The following is a 15,856-nucleotide window of genomic DNA, read 5'->3' as shown; positions in this document are numbered from 1 at the left end:
CTCCTTTTACCCCTTCTAAAATTTCAAAAATTGGGTCTACAAGAACATGCGAGTGTAAAAAATGAAGATTGTGAATTTTCTCCTTCACTTTGCTGCTATTCCTGTGAAACACCTAAAGGGTTAAAACGCTGACTGAATGTCATTTTGAATACTTTGGGGGGTGCAGTTTTTATAATGGGGTAATTTGTGGGGTATCTCTAATATGAAGACCCTTCAAATCCACTTCAAACCTGAACTGGTCCCTGAAAAATAGTGAGTTTTAAAATTTTGTGAAAAATTGGAAAATTGCTGCTGAACTATGAAGCCCTCTGGTGTCTTCCAAAAGTAAAAACATGCCAATTTTATGATGCAAACATAAAGTAGACATTTTGGAAATGTGAATAAAATTTTTTTTTTATTTGGAATGTCCATTTACCTTACAAGCAGAGAGCTTCAAAGTTAGAAAAATACAAAATTTTCAATTTTTTCATCAAATTTTGGGGATTTGGAGAAAGGATGCAAGTTACCATAAAATTTTATCACTATGTTAAAGTAGAATATGTCACGAAAACACAATCTCGGAATCAGAATGATAACTAAAAGCATTCCAGAGTTATTAATGTTTAAAGTGACAGTGGTCAGATGTGCAAAAAACGCTCTGGTCCTGAGGTGTAAAATGGCCTGGTCCTTAAGGGGTTAAGATCTTTAACAGTTGCCTGTACAAAATGGTACAACCAACCATTTCTTATCATTATAAGTATGATGTAAAAGATGATAAATATCATACACTTCATACAGATACAGTGAATGGATGAAAGTCTCTAAATTTTTTACCCATTTTTGGCATTTCCTTTCATGTCAGTTAGCTGTGTTTGCTCACTAAGTAGCACTTATTGAGCCCTTAATACCATACTTAGTCAACCAATTGCTCCTTTTTGCAGTAAATCATTTATTTTTGGCTCTCATTGAACTAGGGCTGGGGTGGTGCAAATCATTTTCAGACCCTGGCTTTATTCTGTATCACCCCCATGGATCGTGGTTACCAACAAATAGGGTTTTCTTATATAAATAAATGCGTTCAGACAGCTTTCCTTATGTATGCTTGCCAAACCGCTCTGACATAAGAATACAAGCATGTTAACCCTCTTTGTGCTGTTTCTAAACATTAAGACTATTACTCATGGCAGGAAAAGCTAAATCTCTTCAGCACAACATACAGTATCTCACATAAGCAATGTTTTATATTTTTTCATGTGACAACACTGAAGAAATGACCCTCTGCTACAATGTAACATAGTGAGTGCACAGCCTGTGTAACAGTGTTTAATGTTGTGTCCCCTGAAAATAACTAGCAGCAAAGCATGACCCCCTCCCTTTCGAGACTAGGCCGCAGGGCAGTATTCCAACATGATAAGGGCCCCAAGCACAACTCCAAGACCACCACTAACTTGCTAAAGAAGCTGAGGGTGATGGACTGGCCAAGCTTATTTCCAGACCTAAACCTTATTGAGCATCTGTGGGGTATCCTCAAACAGAAGGTGTGGGATTGCAAAGTCTTTAACCCCTTAACGATGCAGGACGTAAACGTACGTCCTGGTGATGTGGTACTTAGCACACCAGGACGTACATTTACGTCCTGAGCATAACCGCGGGCATCATGCACGGCAGGTCCCGGCTGTGGATCGCAGCCAGGGACCTGCCGGTAATGGCGGACACCCGCGATCCTGCGGATGTCCGCCATAAACCCCTCAGATGCCGTGATCAATACAGATCACGGCATCTGCAGCATCGCGGTCACTTAACAGGATGATTGGATCGCTGCCGCGGCGGTCCGATCATCCTGCACGGCAGACGGAGGTCCCCTCACCTGGCTACGCTGCCTTGCGGGAGTCTTCTGCTCTGATCTGCCTTCCCGCAGACCAGAGCAGAAGATGACCGATAACCCTGATCAGTGCTAGGTCCTATACATAGCACTGAACAGGATTAGCAATTGAGTGATTGCTATAAATAGTCCCCTATGGGGACTATAAGAGTGTAAAAATAAAAGTAAAAAAATAAAGTAAAAAAAAATTTTTGAAAAACCCCCTCCCCCAATAAAAAAGGAAATTGTCCCATTTTCACTATTTTACCCCCAAAAAGTGTAAAAAATTTATTTTATAAACATATTTGGTATCGCCGCGTGCGTAAATATCCGAACTATTAAAATAAATTGTAAATGATCCCGTACGGTGAACAGCGTGAACGTAAAAAACAAAGTCCAAAATAGCTGCTTTTTTATAACATTTTATTTCAAAATAAATTTATAAAAAATGTAATAAAAGTTTTCTATAAGCAAATATGGTATTAATAAAAAGTACAGATCACGGCGCAAAAAATGAGCCCTTATACAGAAAAATGAAAAAGTTATAGGTCTTCAAAATAGGGGGATTTTAAACGTACTAATTTGGTTAAAAAGTTTGCGATTTTTTTTAAGTGCAACAGTAATAGAAAAGTGTATAATCATGGGTATCATTTTAATCGTATTGACCCAGAGAATAAAAAGCACATGTCATTTTTACCATAAATTGTATGGCGTGAAAACAAAACCTTCCAAAATTTGCAAAATTGCGGTTTTGTTTTTAATTTCCCCACACAAATAGTATTTTTTTGGTTGTGCCATACATTTTATGGTAAAGTGAGTGATGGAATTACAACGGAAAACTGGTCGCGCAAAAAACAAGCCCTCATACTAGTCTGTGGATGAAAACATAAAAGAGTTATGATTTTTTGAAGGCGAGGAGGAAAAAACGAAAATGTAAAAATAAAATTGTCTTAGTTCTTAAGGTCCAAATGGGCTGAGTCCTTAAGGGGTTAAAGGGGTTATCCAGGAAAAAACTATTTATATATATATATATATATATATATATATATATATATATATATATATCAATTGGCTCCCGAAAGTTAAACAGATTTGTAAATTACTTCTATTAAAAAATCTTAATCCTTTCAGTACTTATAAGCTTCTGAAGTTAAGGTTGTTTTTTTCTGTCTAAGTGCTCTCGGGAACCCGTGTCTCGGGAACCGCCCAGTTTAGAAGAGGTTTGCTATGGGGATTTGCTTCTAAACTGGGCGGTTCCCGAGACACGTGTCATCAGAGAGCACTTAGACAGAAAAGAACAACCTTAACTTCAGAAGCTCATAAGTACTGAAAGGATTGAGATTTTTAATAGAAATAATATCCAAATATGTTTAACTTTCTGGAGCCAGTTCATATATATAAAAAGTTTTTTCCTGGATAACCCCTCCAGCTCTGTAGCAACCATCTTGGTTTTCCACCTGTTTATAACCCTGGCAAACTATCATCCTTTTCACCTGCTACACTGTGCATTTTACACAATGAATTCTTGGAATAAACCAGTAATTCTCCAACATGCCAGTGCAGTCGAGTTGAATGCTATCTGACACATGTACCTTGGCTTGAGACAGACACAAATACTATTTCACAAGCCTTAGACTTACAACCAATTTATAGAATTACAATAGCAGAAAATAACCCAATTTGGAGCTCCACATTTGTGTCCATATTTTATGTGAATTGATGTTCAAATAATCTACTAGCCCTTGTTCATTATATATCCTATGTGTGCAATGAATATTACAATTTAGTTACCGTACATGTGAACAAGCAAAACATGTGCAACCTATCATTCTGTGTTGATCCAGAGGAAAGCTAAACAACCCCTTTTATCTACAAAGGATGTTTGGTAGTGTGTGATCACAGAGGTGCAATGGTGTGCTAGCATGTCATGGCCCTCAGACCTACTTAGGGCCTCATGGCATGGGGAGGGTGAGATTGCATTACAATTAAACAGCTTAGGGTGCCCTGAAAAACACCATTATACAGTTTCTCGACCCATCCTGAGATTTCTGAGTTTGTCTGCCGATTTTGTCTACCATCTTTCCATCTACGGGCATACTAATAGGTGGTTGAGGCCGATGAGATCTTAGGCTTCTAATTGTTGATTGGTGTAAATGTATTTGTGTATGGATGTATGTGTCACGATGCCGGCTGGCAGGTAGTGGATCCTCTGTGCCAGAGAGGGATTGGCGTGGACCGTGCTAGTGGATCGGTTCTAAGTCACTACTGGTTTTCACCAGAGCCCGCCGCAAAGCGGGATGGTCTTGCTGCGGCGGTAGTGACCAGGTCGTATCCACTAGCAACGGCTCAACCTCTCTGGCTGCTGAAGATAGGCGCGGTACAAGGGAGTAGACAGAAGCAAGGTCGGACGTAGCAGAAGGTCGGGGCAGGCAGCAAGGATCGTAGTCAGGGGCAACGGCAGGAGGTCTGGAACACAGGCTAGGAACACACAAGGAAACGCTTTCACTGGCACGATGGCAACAAGATCCGGCAAGGAAGTGCAGGGGAAGTGAGGTGATATAGGGAAGTGCACAGGTGATCACACTAATTGGAACCACTGCGCCAATCAGCGGCGCAGTGGCCCTTTAAATCGCAAAGACCCGGCGCGCGCGCGCCCTAGGGAGCGGGGCCGCGCGCGCCGGGACAGGACAGACGGAGAGCGAGTCAGGTACGGGAGCCGGGGTGCGCATCGCGAGCGGGCGCTACCCGCATCGCGAATCGCATCCCGGCTGGAGGCGGTATCGCAGCGCCCCGGGTCAGTGGATCTGACCGGAGCGCTGCAGTGAGGAGAGTGTAGCGAGCGCTCCGGGGAGGAGCGGGGACCCGGAGCGCTCGGCGTAACAGTACCCCCCCCTTGGGTCTCCCCCTCTTCTTAGAGCCTGAGAACCTGAGGAGCAGACTTTTGTCTAGGATATTGTCCTCAGGTTCCCAGGATCTCTCTTCTGGACCACAACCCTCCCAGTCCACTAAGAAAAAGGTTTTCCCTCTGACCTTTTTGGATGCTAGAATTTCTTTGACGGAGAAGATGTCCGAGGAGCCAGAAACAGGAGTGGGAGGAACAGATTTGGGAGAGAAACGGTTGATGATAAGTGGTTTAAGAAGAGAAACGTGAAAGGCATTAGGAATACGAAGAGAAGGAGGAAGAAGAAGTTTGTAAGAGACAGGATTAATCTGGCACAAAATTTTGAAAGGACCAAGATAGCGTGGTCCCAACTTGTAGCTAGGGACACGGAAGCGGACATATTTAGCGGAGAGCCATACCTTGTCTCCAGGGGAAAAAATGGGAGGAGCTCTTCTTTTCTTATCCGCGAACTTCTTCATGCGTGATGAAGCCTGCAAGAGAGAATTTTGGGTCTCTCTCCATATGATGGAAAGATCACGAGAAATTTCATCCACAGCGGGCAGACCAGAGGGCAAGGGGGTAGGGAGGGGGGGAAGAGGGTGACGGCCGTACACCACGAAAAATGGGGATTTGGAGGAAGATTCAGAGACTCTGAAATTATACGAGAATTCGGCCCAAGGTAGAAGATCTGCCCAGTCATCCTGGCGGGAGGAAACAAAATGTCGTAAATAATCACCCAAGACCTGGTTAATTCTTTCTACTTGTCCATTGGATTGAGGATGATATGCAGAAGAAAAATTTAATTTAATCTTGAGTTGTTTACAGAGAGCCCTCCAGAATTTAGACACGAATTGGACGCCTCTATCCGAGACGATCTGCGTAGGCAACCCGTGAAGACGAAAAATGTGTACAAAAAATTGTTTAGCCAACTGAGGTGCTGAAGGAAGACCAGGAAGAGGGATGAAATGTGCCATTTTGGAGAATCGATCAACGACCACCCAAATAACAGTGTTGCCACGGGAAGGGGGTAAGTCAGTAATAAAATCCATACCAATCAGAGACCAAGGCTGTTCGGGGACAGGCAGATGATGAAGAAAACCAGCGGGTTTCTGGCGAGGAGTCTTATCCCGGGCACAGATAGTGCAGGCACGCACAAAGTCCACAACATCCGTCTCAAGAGTCGGCCACCAATAGAAGCGAGAGATGAGTTGCACAGATTTCTTGATGCCCGCATGGCCTGCGAGATGGGAGGAGTGACCCCATTTGAGGATTCCGAGGCGTTGGCGTGGAGAAACAAAGGTCTTTCCTGGAGGAGTTTGCCTGATGGAGGCTGGAGAAGTGGAAATCAGGCAGTCAGGAGGAATGATGTGTTGCGGAGAGAGTTCAACTTCAGAAGCATCCGAGGAACGAGAGAGAGCATCGGCCCTAATGTTCTTATCGGCAGGCCGAAAGTGAATTTCAAAATTAAATCGGGCAAAGAACAGAGACCACCTGGCCTGGCGAGGATTCAGCCGTTGGGCAGACTGGAGGTAGGAGAGGTTCTTGTGATCGGTGTAAATAATAACTGGAAATCTTGATCCCTCCAGCAGATGCCTCCATTCCTCAAGTGCTAATTTAATGGCTAGAAGCTCTCGATCCCCGATGGAGTAGTTCCTCTCCGCCGGAGAGAAGGTCCTAGAAAAAAACCCACAAGTAACAGCATGCCCGGAAGAATTTTTTTGTAGAAGGACAGCTCCAGCTCCCACCGAGGAGGCATCAACCTCCAATAGGAAGGGTTTAGAAGGGTCAGGTCTGGAGAGCACGGGAGCCGAAGAAAAGGCAGACTTGAGCCGTTTAAAGGCGTCTTCCGCTTGAGGAGGCCAAGACTTGGGATCGGCATTTTTTTTGGTTAAAGCCACGATAGGAGCCACAACGGTAGAAAAATGTGGAATAAATTGCCTGTAATAATTGGCGAACCCCAAAAAACGTTGGATAGCACGGAGTCCGGAGGGGCGTGGCCAATCTAAGACGGCAGAGAGTTTGTCTGGATCCATTTGTAGTCCCTGGCCAGAGACCAAGTATCCTAGGAAAGGAAGAGATTGGCATTCAAACAGACATTTCTCTATTTTGGCATAGAGTTGATTGTCACGAAGTCTCTGAAGAACCATACGGACATGCTGGCGGTGTTCTTCTAGATTGGCAGAAAAAATCAGGATATCGTCCAGATATACAACAACACAGGAGTATAAGAGATCACGAAAAATTTCATTAACAAAGTCTTGGAAGACGGCAGGGGCGTTGCACAGGCCAAAGGGCATGACCAGATACTCAAAGTGTCCATCTCTGGTGTTAAATGCCGTTTTCCATTCATCCCCCTCTCTGATGCGGATGAGATTATAAGCACCTCTTAAGTCCAGTTTGGTAAAGATGTGGGCACCTTGGAGGCGATCAAAGAGTTCAGAGATGAGGGGTAGGGGGTAGCGGTTCTTAACCGTGATTTTATTAAGACCGCAATAGTCAATGCAAGGACGTAGAGAGCCATCTTTTTTGGACACAAAGAAAAATCCGGCTCCGGCAGGAGAGGAGGATTTACGGATAAAGCCCTTTTTTAAATTTTCCTGGACGTATTCAGACATGGCAAGAGTCTCTGGGGCGGACAGAGGATAAATTCTGCCCCGGGGTGGAGTAGTGCCCGGGAGGAGGTCGATAGGACAATCATAAGGCCTGTGAGGAGATAGAGTCTCAGCTTGTTTTTTGCAAAAAACATCCGCAAAGTCCATATAGGCCTTAGGGAGACCGGTTACAGGAGGAACCACAGAGTCACGGCAAGGGTTACTGGGAACCGGTTTTAGGCAGTCCTTGGAACAAGAGGGCCCCCAACTCTTGATCTCCCCAGTGGACCAATCCAGGGTTGGGGAATGAAGTTGAAGCCAGGGAAGTCCAAGGAGAATTTCAGAAGTGCAATTGGGGAGGACCAGAAGTTCAATCCTCTCGTGATGAGATCCGATGCACATTAGAAGGGGCTCCGTGCGGAAACGTATGGTACAGTCCAATCTTTCATTGTTTACACAATTGATGTAGAGGGGTCTGGCGAGACTGGTCACCGGGATGTTGAACCTGTTGACGAGAGAGGCCAAAATAAAATTTCCTCCAGATCCGGAGTCCAAGAAGGCCATAGTAGAGAAGGAGAAGGCAGAGGCAGATATCCGCACAGGGACAGTAAGACGTGGAGAAGCAGAGTAGACATCAATGACTGTCTCACTTTTGTGCGGAGTCAGCGTACGTCTTTCCAGGCGGGGAGGACGGATAGGACAATCCTTCAGGAAGTGTTCGGTACTAGCACAGTACAGGCAGAGATTCTCCATGCGGCGTCGTGTCCTCTCTTGAGGTGTCAGGCGAGACCGGTCGACCTGCATAGCCTCCACGGCGGGAGGCACAGGAACAGATTGCAGGGGACCAGAGGAGAGAGGAGCCGGGGAGAAGAAACGCCTCGTGCGAACAGAGTCCATATCCTGGCGGAGCTCCTGACGCCTTTCGGAAAAACGCATGTCAATGCGAGTGGCTAGGTGAATGAGTTCATGTAGATTAGCAGGGATTTCTCGTGCGGCCAGAACATCTTTAATGTTGCTGGATAGGCCTTTTTTAAAGGTCGCGCAGAGGGCCTCATTATTCCAGGATAATTCTGAAGCAAGAGTACGGAATTGTACGGCATACTCGCCAACGGAAGAATTACCCTGGACCAGGTTCAACAGGGCAGTCTCAGCAGAAGAGGCTCGGGCAGGTTCCTCAAAGACACTTCGAATTTCCGAGAAGAAGGAGTGTACAGAGGCAGTGACGGGGTCATTGCGGTCCCAGAGCGGTGTGGCCCAAGACAGGGCTTTTCCAGACAGAAGGCTGACTACGAAAGCCACCTTAGACCTTTCAGTGGGAAACTGGTCCGACATCATCTCCAAGTGCAGTGAACATTGGGAAAGAAAGCCACGGCAAAACTTAGAGTCCCCATCAAATTTATCCGGCAAGGATAATCGTAGTCCAGAAGCGGCCACTCGCTGCGGAGGAGGTGCAGGAGCTGGCGGAGGAGATGATTGCTGAAGCTGTGGTAGTAACTGCTGTAGCATAACGGTCAGTTGAGACAGCTGTTGGCCTTGTTGCGCTATCTGTTGTGACTGCTGGGCGACCACCGTGGTGAGGTCAGCGACAACTGGCAGAGGAACTTCAGCGGGATCCATGGCCGGATCTACTGTCACGATGCCGGCTGGCAGGTAGTGGATCCTCTGTGCCAGAGAGGGATTGGCGTCGACCGTGCTAGTGGATCGGTTCTAAGTCACTACTGGTTTTCACCAGAGCCCGCCGCAAAGCGGGATGGTCTTGCTGCGGCGGTAGTGACCAGGTCGTATCCACTAGCAACGGCTCAACCTCTCTGGCTGCTGAAGATAGGCGCGGTACAAGGGAGTAGACAGAAGCAAGGTCGGACGTAGCAGAAGGTCGGGGCAGGCAGCAAGGATCGTAGTCAGGGGCAACGGCAGGAGGTCTGGAACACAGGCTAGGAACACACAAGGAAACGCTTTCACTGGCACGATGGCAACAAGATCCGGCAAGGAAGTGCAGGGGAAGTGAGGTGATATAGGGAAGTGCACAGGTGATCACACTAATTGGAACCACTGCGCCAATCAGCGGCGCAGTGGCCCTTTAAATCGCAAAGACCCGGCGCGCGCGCGCCCTACGGAGCGGGGCCGCGCGCGCCGGGACAGGACAGACGGAGAGCGAGTCAGGTACGGGAGCCGGGGTGCGCATCGCGAGCGGGCGCTACCCGCATCGCGAATCGCATCCCGGCTGGAGGCGGTATCGCAGCGCCCCGGGTCAGTGGATCTGACCGGAGCGCTGCAGTGAGGAGAGTGTAGCGAGCGCTCCGGGGAGGAGCGGGGACCCGGAGCGCTCGGCGTAACAGTATGTATTGTAGGTTTTATATATATTGTCTTGTTTGATTATGTATATATTTTGAAAATTAAAAACTATGATGAAAAAAAAAATTGTTTGCCTGTCCATTCAGCGAATCAGTCAGATGGGCATATACCCTATTTTAAAAATGGGAGTGATTATCAGAATATGGGCAGGATTTTACAGCCTGCTGGGTACTTTTTTACAACTGGATAACCCCTCTAATTTCACCTCCATCTGATTGATTCCCTGGATTTCCAGACAACTTTTAAACCTAAGTATCTCGGGAACAAAAGGGCATGACAAAAAATTGTAAAAATATGTTTTATCGGGGCACCCCAAGCTAATGTTATTTCCCTAGTGCCATCGTTTTGTACTTTATTTCACCCATACTCTTAATAATTTCGGTCAACTTCCTTTGCTCCCACTCTATGTTAGCTAAGTCTTCTTTATGGGCCCCAAAAACTGAGTATAATATGGGAAAGATTCACCTGCAAAGTTGCTAAAGTGATGATGAATCAGTAACTACTAATGTCCTTGGTTACAGTAATATTCTGTGCAGGTGAATATTCAAGTTATCTTTTGTACCGTCCTATAGTTAACTACTGTGGGGCTAATTTACTATTCATTTACTATTACTGCTTCTTCGGGTTCCGATATTTCTTGACTCCTCTTTCCCTTCTAATTTACTAATGTGATGCAGAGTTGTGTCGCACGGCTTTTTTTCGGGCGCATGACGTCATTTACCAACCCGAGCGGGAAAAATCCAGTCCGAAGCTCCAGAGCTGGTACAGAGATAAGAAGGACCTTAGTACCACCTAAAATGACTAATCATCATCTCTAATACATATATAACATACATACACACATCATACATGCACGCACATCATGCATACATATATCACACATCCAATTGCCACTGCTCGCACATCACTCATTACATATATACATTACACATATACACACACATCACACATGCATATACATACATCTAAAATATACAACCTCCTTGACCCACACCCCACACCGCGCATCCTTGGCCTCCTCACCTGAGTTGGCCGGTCTGGTCTCCACTGTGGTCAGGGAGAAACAGCGTTGGAGTTCAAAGATCAGCCGCAGGAAATCCAGCCGGCCAGAAACTCAGGGGCTAAGACATCTGCACGTTTGCTCCCCTGCTCCCAGTAGTGACACCAGGTGGCAGGGGGGTCGAGGTAGGTGTCATATTCCCGGTCGGGGTGGGGGGTTCGTGGGTGTCATATTCCTGGGGTGGGGGGACGCCTTTCTCTTCTTTTGGGCAGCAGTTTCCTGGCGCACACACCCCAGTGCCTACCTCAGGCCTGGAGGGAGAAAAGAGGGGGAGCGCATCTGGAGGTGGGGTGCTAATGCAGCGGATAACAGAACACAATAGAAATGACAATGATTGAAGTTGCATAACAAATGTGTAGAATAACCTGGTCAAAAATCTAATAGGACAAGCCCTCCCACCTTTGGAACATGAAATTTACCTAATTTTAGTTTATATTAGCCATAAGATAATAATTGTTAAAAAAAAATAATAATAATACATTTCCGACCTGGTCTCATGTTATGGGTTGAGGGGAAAACCCAACTAGTATTAATCGCATTTCTCACCTTCATTGAATGAAAATTACTAGGCTACATGCAACATCGAAAAGGTCCTAATGTAGTAGGACCCACCGGCCTTCTCCAACCTATTGCTGATGGCATAAAATTATTTATTAAAGAATATGAACGACCATCAAATTCCTCTCAACCTTGGCCTTAGCCTTAGCCATAATTATTTGAACTCCGTTGCCAATACCAATTCCTCTTTTTAGTCTGTTTTTTTAATAAATTGGTGGGGGTTTTAGAAATTGTCAGGGACACGCCCCTTTTTCGGGGTCTTGAGTGAAAATGTCAGGCTGGTCGGGAATGTATGTCGCGAACAGTCGCATGTTGTCTGCGCCATGGTGCAGACACCGTGCGCCACAAAAGTCGCAAAGAAACCAACAAAAGACTGTTGGGAAGAGATTAGTAAGTGAGCCCCTGTATGTTCTTTCTAGATTAGTGTTTTCATTGTTGACACAAGAACTGAAGCTATTTGCTATTTGTCACAGAAAATGAAGTCTCTAAAGTCAGTGATATTCTCAAAAAGGTGGTCTTTTGAAAAGGTTGGTATTGATACCTATAGAAGTGTTGACATATTGCACTTCAACAAAACCTATTTCATTTGTCCATAGACAAATACAAGCTGTGTATGGTGTCAAAAGTATCATAAAGCAAATTACTAATATAATATTTCCATTATCAGATGAGCTGTGTACATCACACTCTATGAAAAGAAAACTCATGTCCATATTTTCACCTTCCCTCTTGTCTTCTCAGTACAAGACTAGTGTTGAGCGCGAATATTCAAAATGCTAAATTTTACTGCGAAATTTAGAATATAGTGATATATATATTCGTAATGACGAATATATATTTTTTGCGAATATGCGAATATATGTGAATATGCAAATAAGTGAATATGCAAATATTCACGAATATGTTAATATTCGCGAATATGTTAATATTCTCAAATATACATGAATATGCAAATATTCATGAATATCGGCACTTCCAGTCAGAGGACACTTATCCTTCCCTTCTTTTAGGTGAAAGATATAATCGCGCATTTGCACTATGCAAATTTCATTACGGATTTTCGAATGGAAAAAAAAGACAACAAACATAGTGAATATGCTAATTTCACAAATATAGGACGAATATCTATCCATTTATTCACGTAGTATCGCAAATTCAAATATGGCCTATGCTGCTCATCACTAGACAAAACCAGTGATTTGAAAAGGGGGAGCTCATATTAATGCTCATTAGATTTCAAGGCAGCACAGAACTGGCTCACTGCTGTCTTATCTGAGAAAGGCTTTTTGCTTTGAAGCAGTAATATGGGCTCACCTCTTCACACTAGCCTTGTCCTGAGCAGACAGGAGGGGGAGCATGGATAGGAAGAGACTGCATTCAGAGTGTGTGAAGCAATGTCACAGCTTAAAGAAAGAGAGCAGAGCTGATGTGAAGATTTTAGTGCAGTATGGTTAATAACATTATATTAGTAAGTTGCTTTATTATATTTTTTGACTCCATACATGGGTTGTTTCCTTTGGTGGACAACCCCATTAAAGGCTTTTTTTTTTTTTTTTTTTTAGGAAAACCTAATATCAGCACCATACCTGCCCATGGAATAAAATAACCAATATCTACATACTTACCTTCCCGGCTTCCCTGCCATTGCAGCTATCATATCTTCTGGTCCTCTGTTCTTCTTCCTTCCTCTGGTGACATCCCAATTACAGAGCAGAGCAGGGAAGCAGGACTTAAGTCGAGGAAGGAAGAACCCAAGAGCAGAGCCCGGGAACAGGTGAGGTAAGTATGCTGGCTTTTGTTGTTTTATTCCATGTGGAGGCATAGGGCTACGTATTAGATTTTTCTGGAACACCTCATTAAATAGAGTTGTGTTTCAATACTCTGCACAGTGGGTAAATGAAATTGTAAAACAAGAAAAAAATAACAGTGGATTCTACCCTGTTGTGCGGGTGATCGTGGGAGTCCCAGAGGTCCCAGGGGTCATACCTACACTGATTATGAAGCAATTGCAGGTCCTACACCTGTCTATATATTAACTGAAACAGCATGAATCTGTCTTCCATTTTCCAATCTTCTTTCCAAAAATACCTCGCAGTTACTATCAGCATCAACATTAGAAACCTCGTTCTGGCAGAGCACTCGTACGGTTACTGTGAATAATCATTGTGAACAGATTTGATGCATTAACAGATTAGTAGTTAATACATATTTACTTCTCTTACATTATAAGCCTTCAGATAAACTCCCAGTGGATTTCGGAGGTATTTTTAGCCCAGTGCATTATTTGGAATGTTGCTAATAATTATACCAGTGAAGTCTGTCTAGGAATGTTATGTGCAAACATTTTTCTCCTGGAACTGGTGGACTTGAAAATCTCTGTAGACAATAAGTTCCGCATTACAAAGCACACACATAAATACAAAGTACATCTAGACAGCACAGTGTAATTACATCAACATTCACTGCTTAGCAATACAACATGTAACATTTACTTCATATTGGAAGATGACCCTTCAAATAGACAAGCAGCTAAGCAAAACTTTCCATAATAAAATAAGATGACCATGCCTTTATAGTGAAGATAAATTAAGTACCGTATTTTTCGCCGTATAAGACGCACTTTTTCTTCCCCAAAACTGGGGGGGAGGAAGTTAGTGCGTCTTATACGGGGAATACACACCTATCGCGGCAGTCCCTGCGGCCATCAACGGCCGGGACCCGCGGCTAATACAGGACATCACCGATTGCGGTGATGCCCTGTATTGACCCTTCAGACGCGGCGAACAAAGCTGACCGCCGCGTCTGAAGCGAAAATAACACTAACCCGGCTGTTCAGTCGGGCTGTTCAGGACCGCCGCGGTGAAATCGCGCCGTCCCGAACAGCTTACAGGACTCCGAGAGGGACCTTACCTGCCTCCTCAGTGTCTGCTCCATGCCAGGATCCCCTGCATGGGCGGTGTTTTCCTTCAACGTCATCACGTCGTCGTGCACGCTGTCCCGTCATCCAATAGGAGCGGCGTGCGTAGTGACGTGATGACGGCTACGTGATGACGGCGATGGAGAGCATGGATCCCGGGGAAGAAGATGTCCGGAGCGTCGGGGACACCACGGGGATGCGGCGACAGCGATGGAGCGACATTCAAGGCAGCGGTGATGAGCGGTGACGGGTCCGGAGTGGAGGGGACACGTGAGTATTACCTCCTATACCAGTGGTCTTCAACCTGCGGACCTCCAGATGTTGCAAAACTACAACTTCCAGTATGCCCGGAAAGCCAACGGCTGTCCAGGCATGCTGGGAGTTGTAGTTTTGCAACATATGGAGGTCCACAGGTTGAAGATCACTGTTGGGTTCATAATCTTTTTGTTTCTAGATTTTGCACCTTTAAAATTGGGTGCGTCTTATATGCCGGAGCGTCCTATAGGGCGAAAAATACGGTACTTGATTTTTTTAACCCCTTAAAGGGGTACTTTGCCGGAAAACATCTCATACCTTCTCCAAAGGATAGGGGATAAGATGTCTAATTTCTGCTGCTGCACCTCAGTCATCCAGTGCACTCCGTTACGGATGACTGTTGACTACAGCCACCACGCCCCCTCCATTCATGTTTATGGGAGGAGGCGTGATGGCTACGTACTAGTCATCACGCCCCCTTCCATAGATATGAATGGGGGGAGCGGGGCGTTTTCACCACTACAACTTCCAGCTTGCCCTGACATCTATTGGCTGTCAAGGCATTCTGGGATTTGGCCTCAACTGGAGGCACCCTGTGTTGAAAACAATAACTTTGTTATGGCCATGCCCGCGGCGCTAACCTGAACCCCGCTCCCCCACCCCCCGAAAAAGACATACCCAAGTGTAGGAAAGTCCTGAGGCGGCAGCAGCAGCAGCGACATGTATATGCCGGGAGGCGGGGCCGGCGTGTGAGGCCAGGGAGTCAATGTGCACATCCTCTGTGTTCTCAGCACTCACTTCCGCCTGTCTGACTGACAGGCAGGAAGCGAGCGCAGGCTGAGTGAATTAGGACCGATTGCCCAGCCAGCATTGGTCCTATTTCAGTCGTGATTTCAGGGCAGGCTGCAGCCGGCCACTTGCAGCCCTAGTGGCCGGTTTTCAAATATAAAATACAATATTTTAATTAAAGAAAAATAATGGAAGTACATAAGTACTACAACATATAAAAAAAAAAAGGTTGGTGACAGTGCCCATTTAATGCTCCAGAGCATACATGTACACTCTGATATGTTACATCCTGGGCATCAAGGGGCATACCTGTACGCCCGATGTCCTTAACAGGTTAATTTGAGCAAAAAGCTTGGCATATAACCTGATCTTCAGAAACTAAACTTACATCAAATGCAAATGGCATTAAATGGTATTAAACAAACTTTTTTTTTCTACAAGTTTTCATTTTTTTTTACCTTAAAACGAAACAAAAATTACCCAAGTTTGGTATCTTTGAAATTGTACTGATCCATAGAATAAAGATAGCAGCTCAGATTTACCTTATTGTGAACCCTGAAAAAATTATTTTCACACAAAATTGCGCAATTCCATTTTTTTTTCAATTTTGCCT

Source organism: Hyla sarda, chromosome 4 (assembly GCF_029499605.1).
Source record: "Hyla sarda isolate aHylSar1 chromosome 4, aHylSar1.hap1, whole genome shotgun sequence".
NCBI lineage: Eukaryota > Metazoa > Chordata > Amphibia > Anura > Hylidae > Hyla > Hyla sarda.
This window is presented reverse-complemented; position numbering follows the sequence as displayed.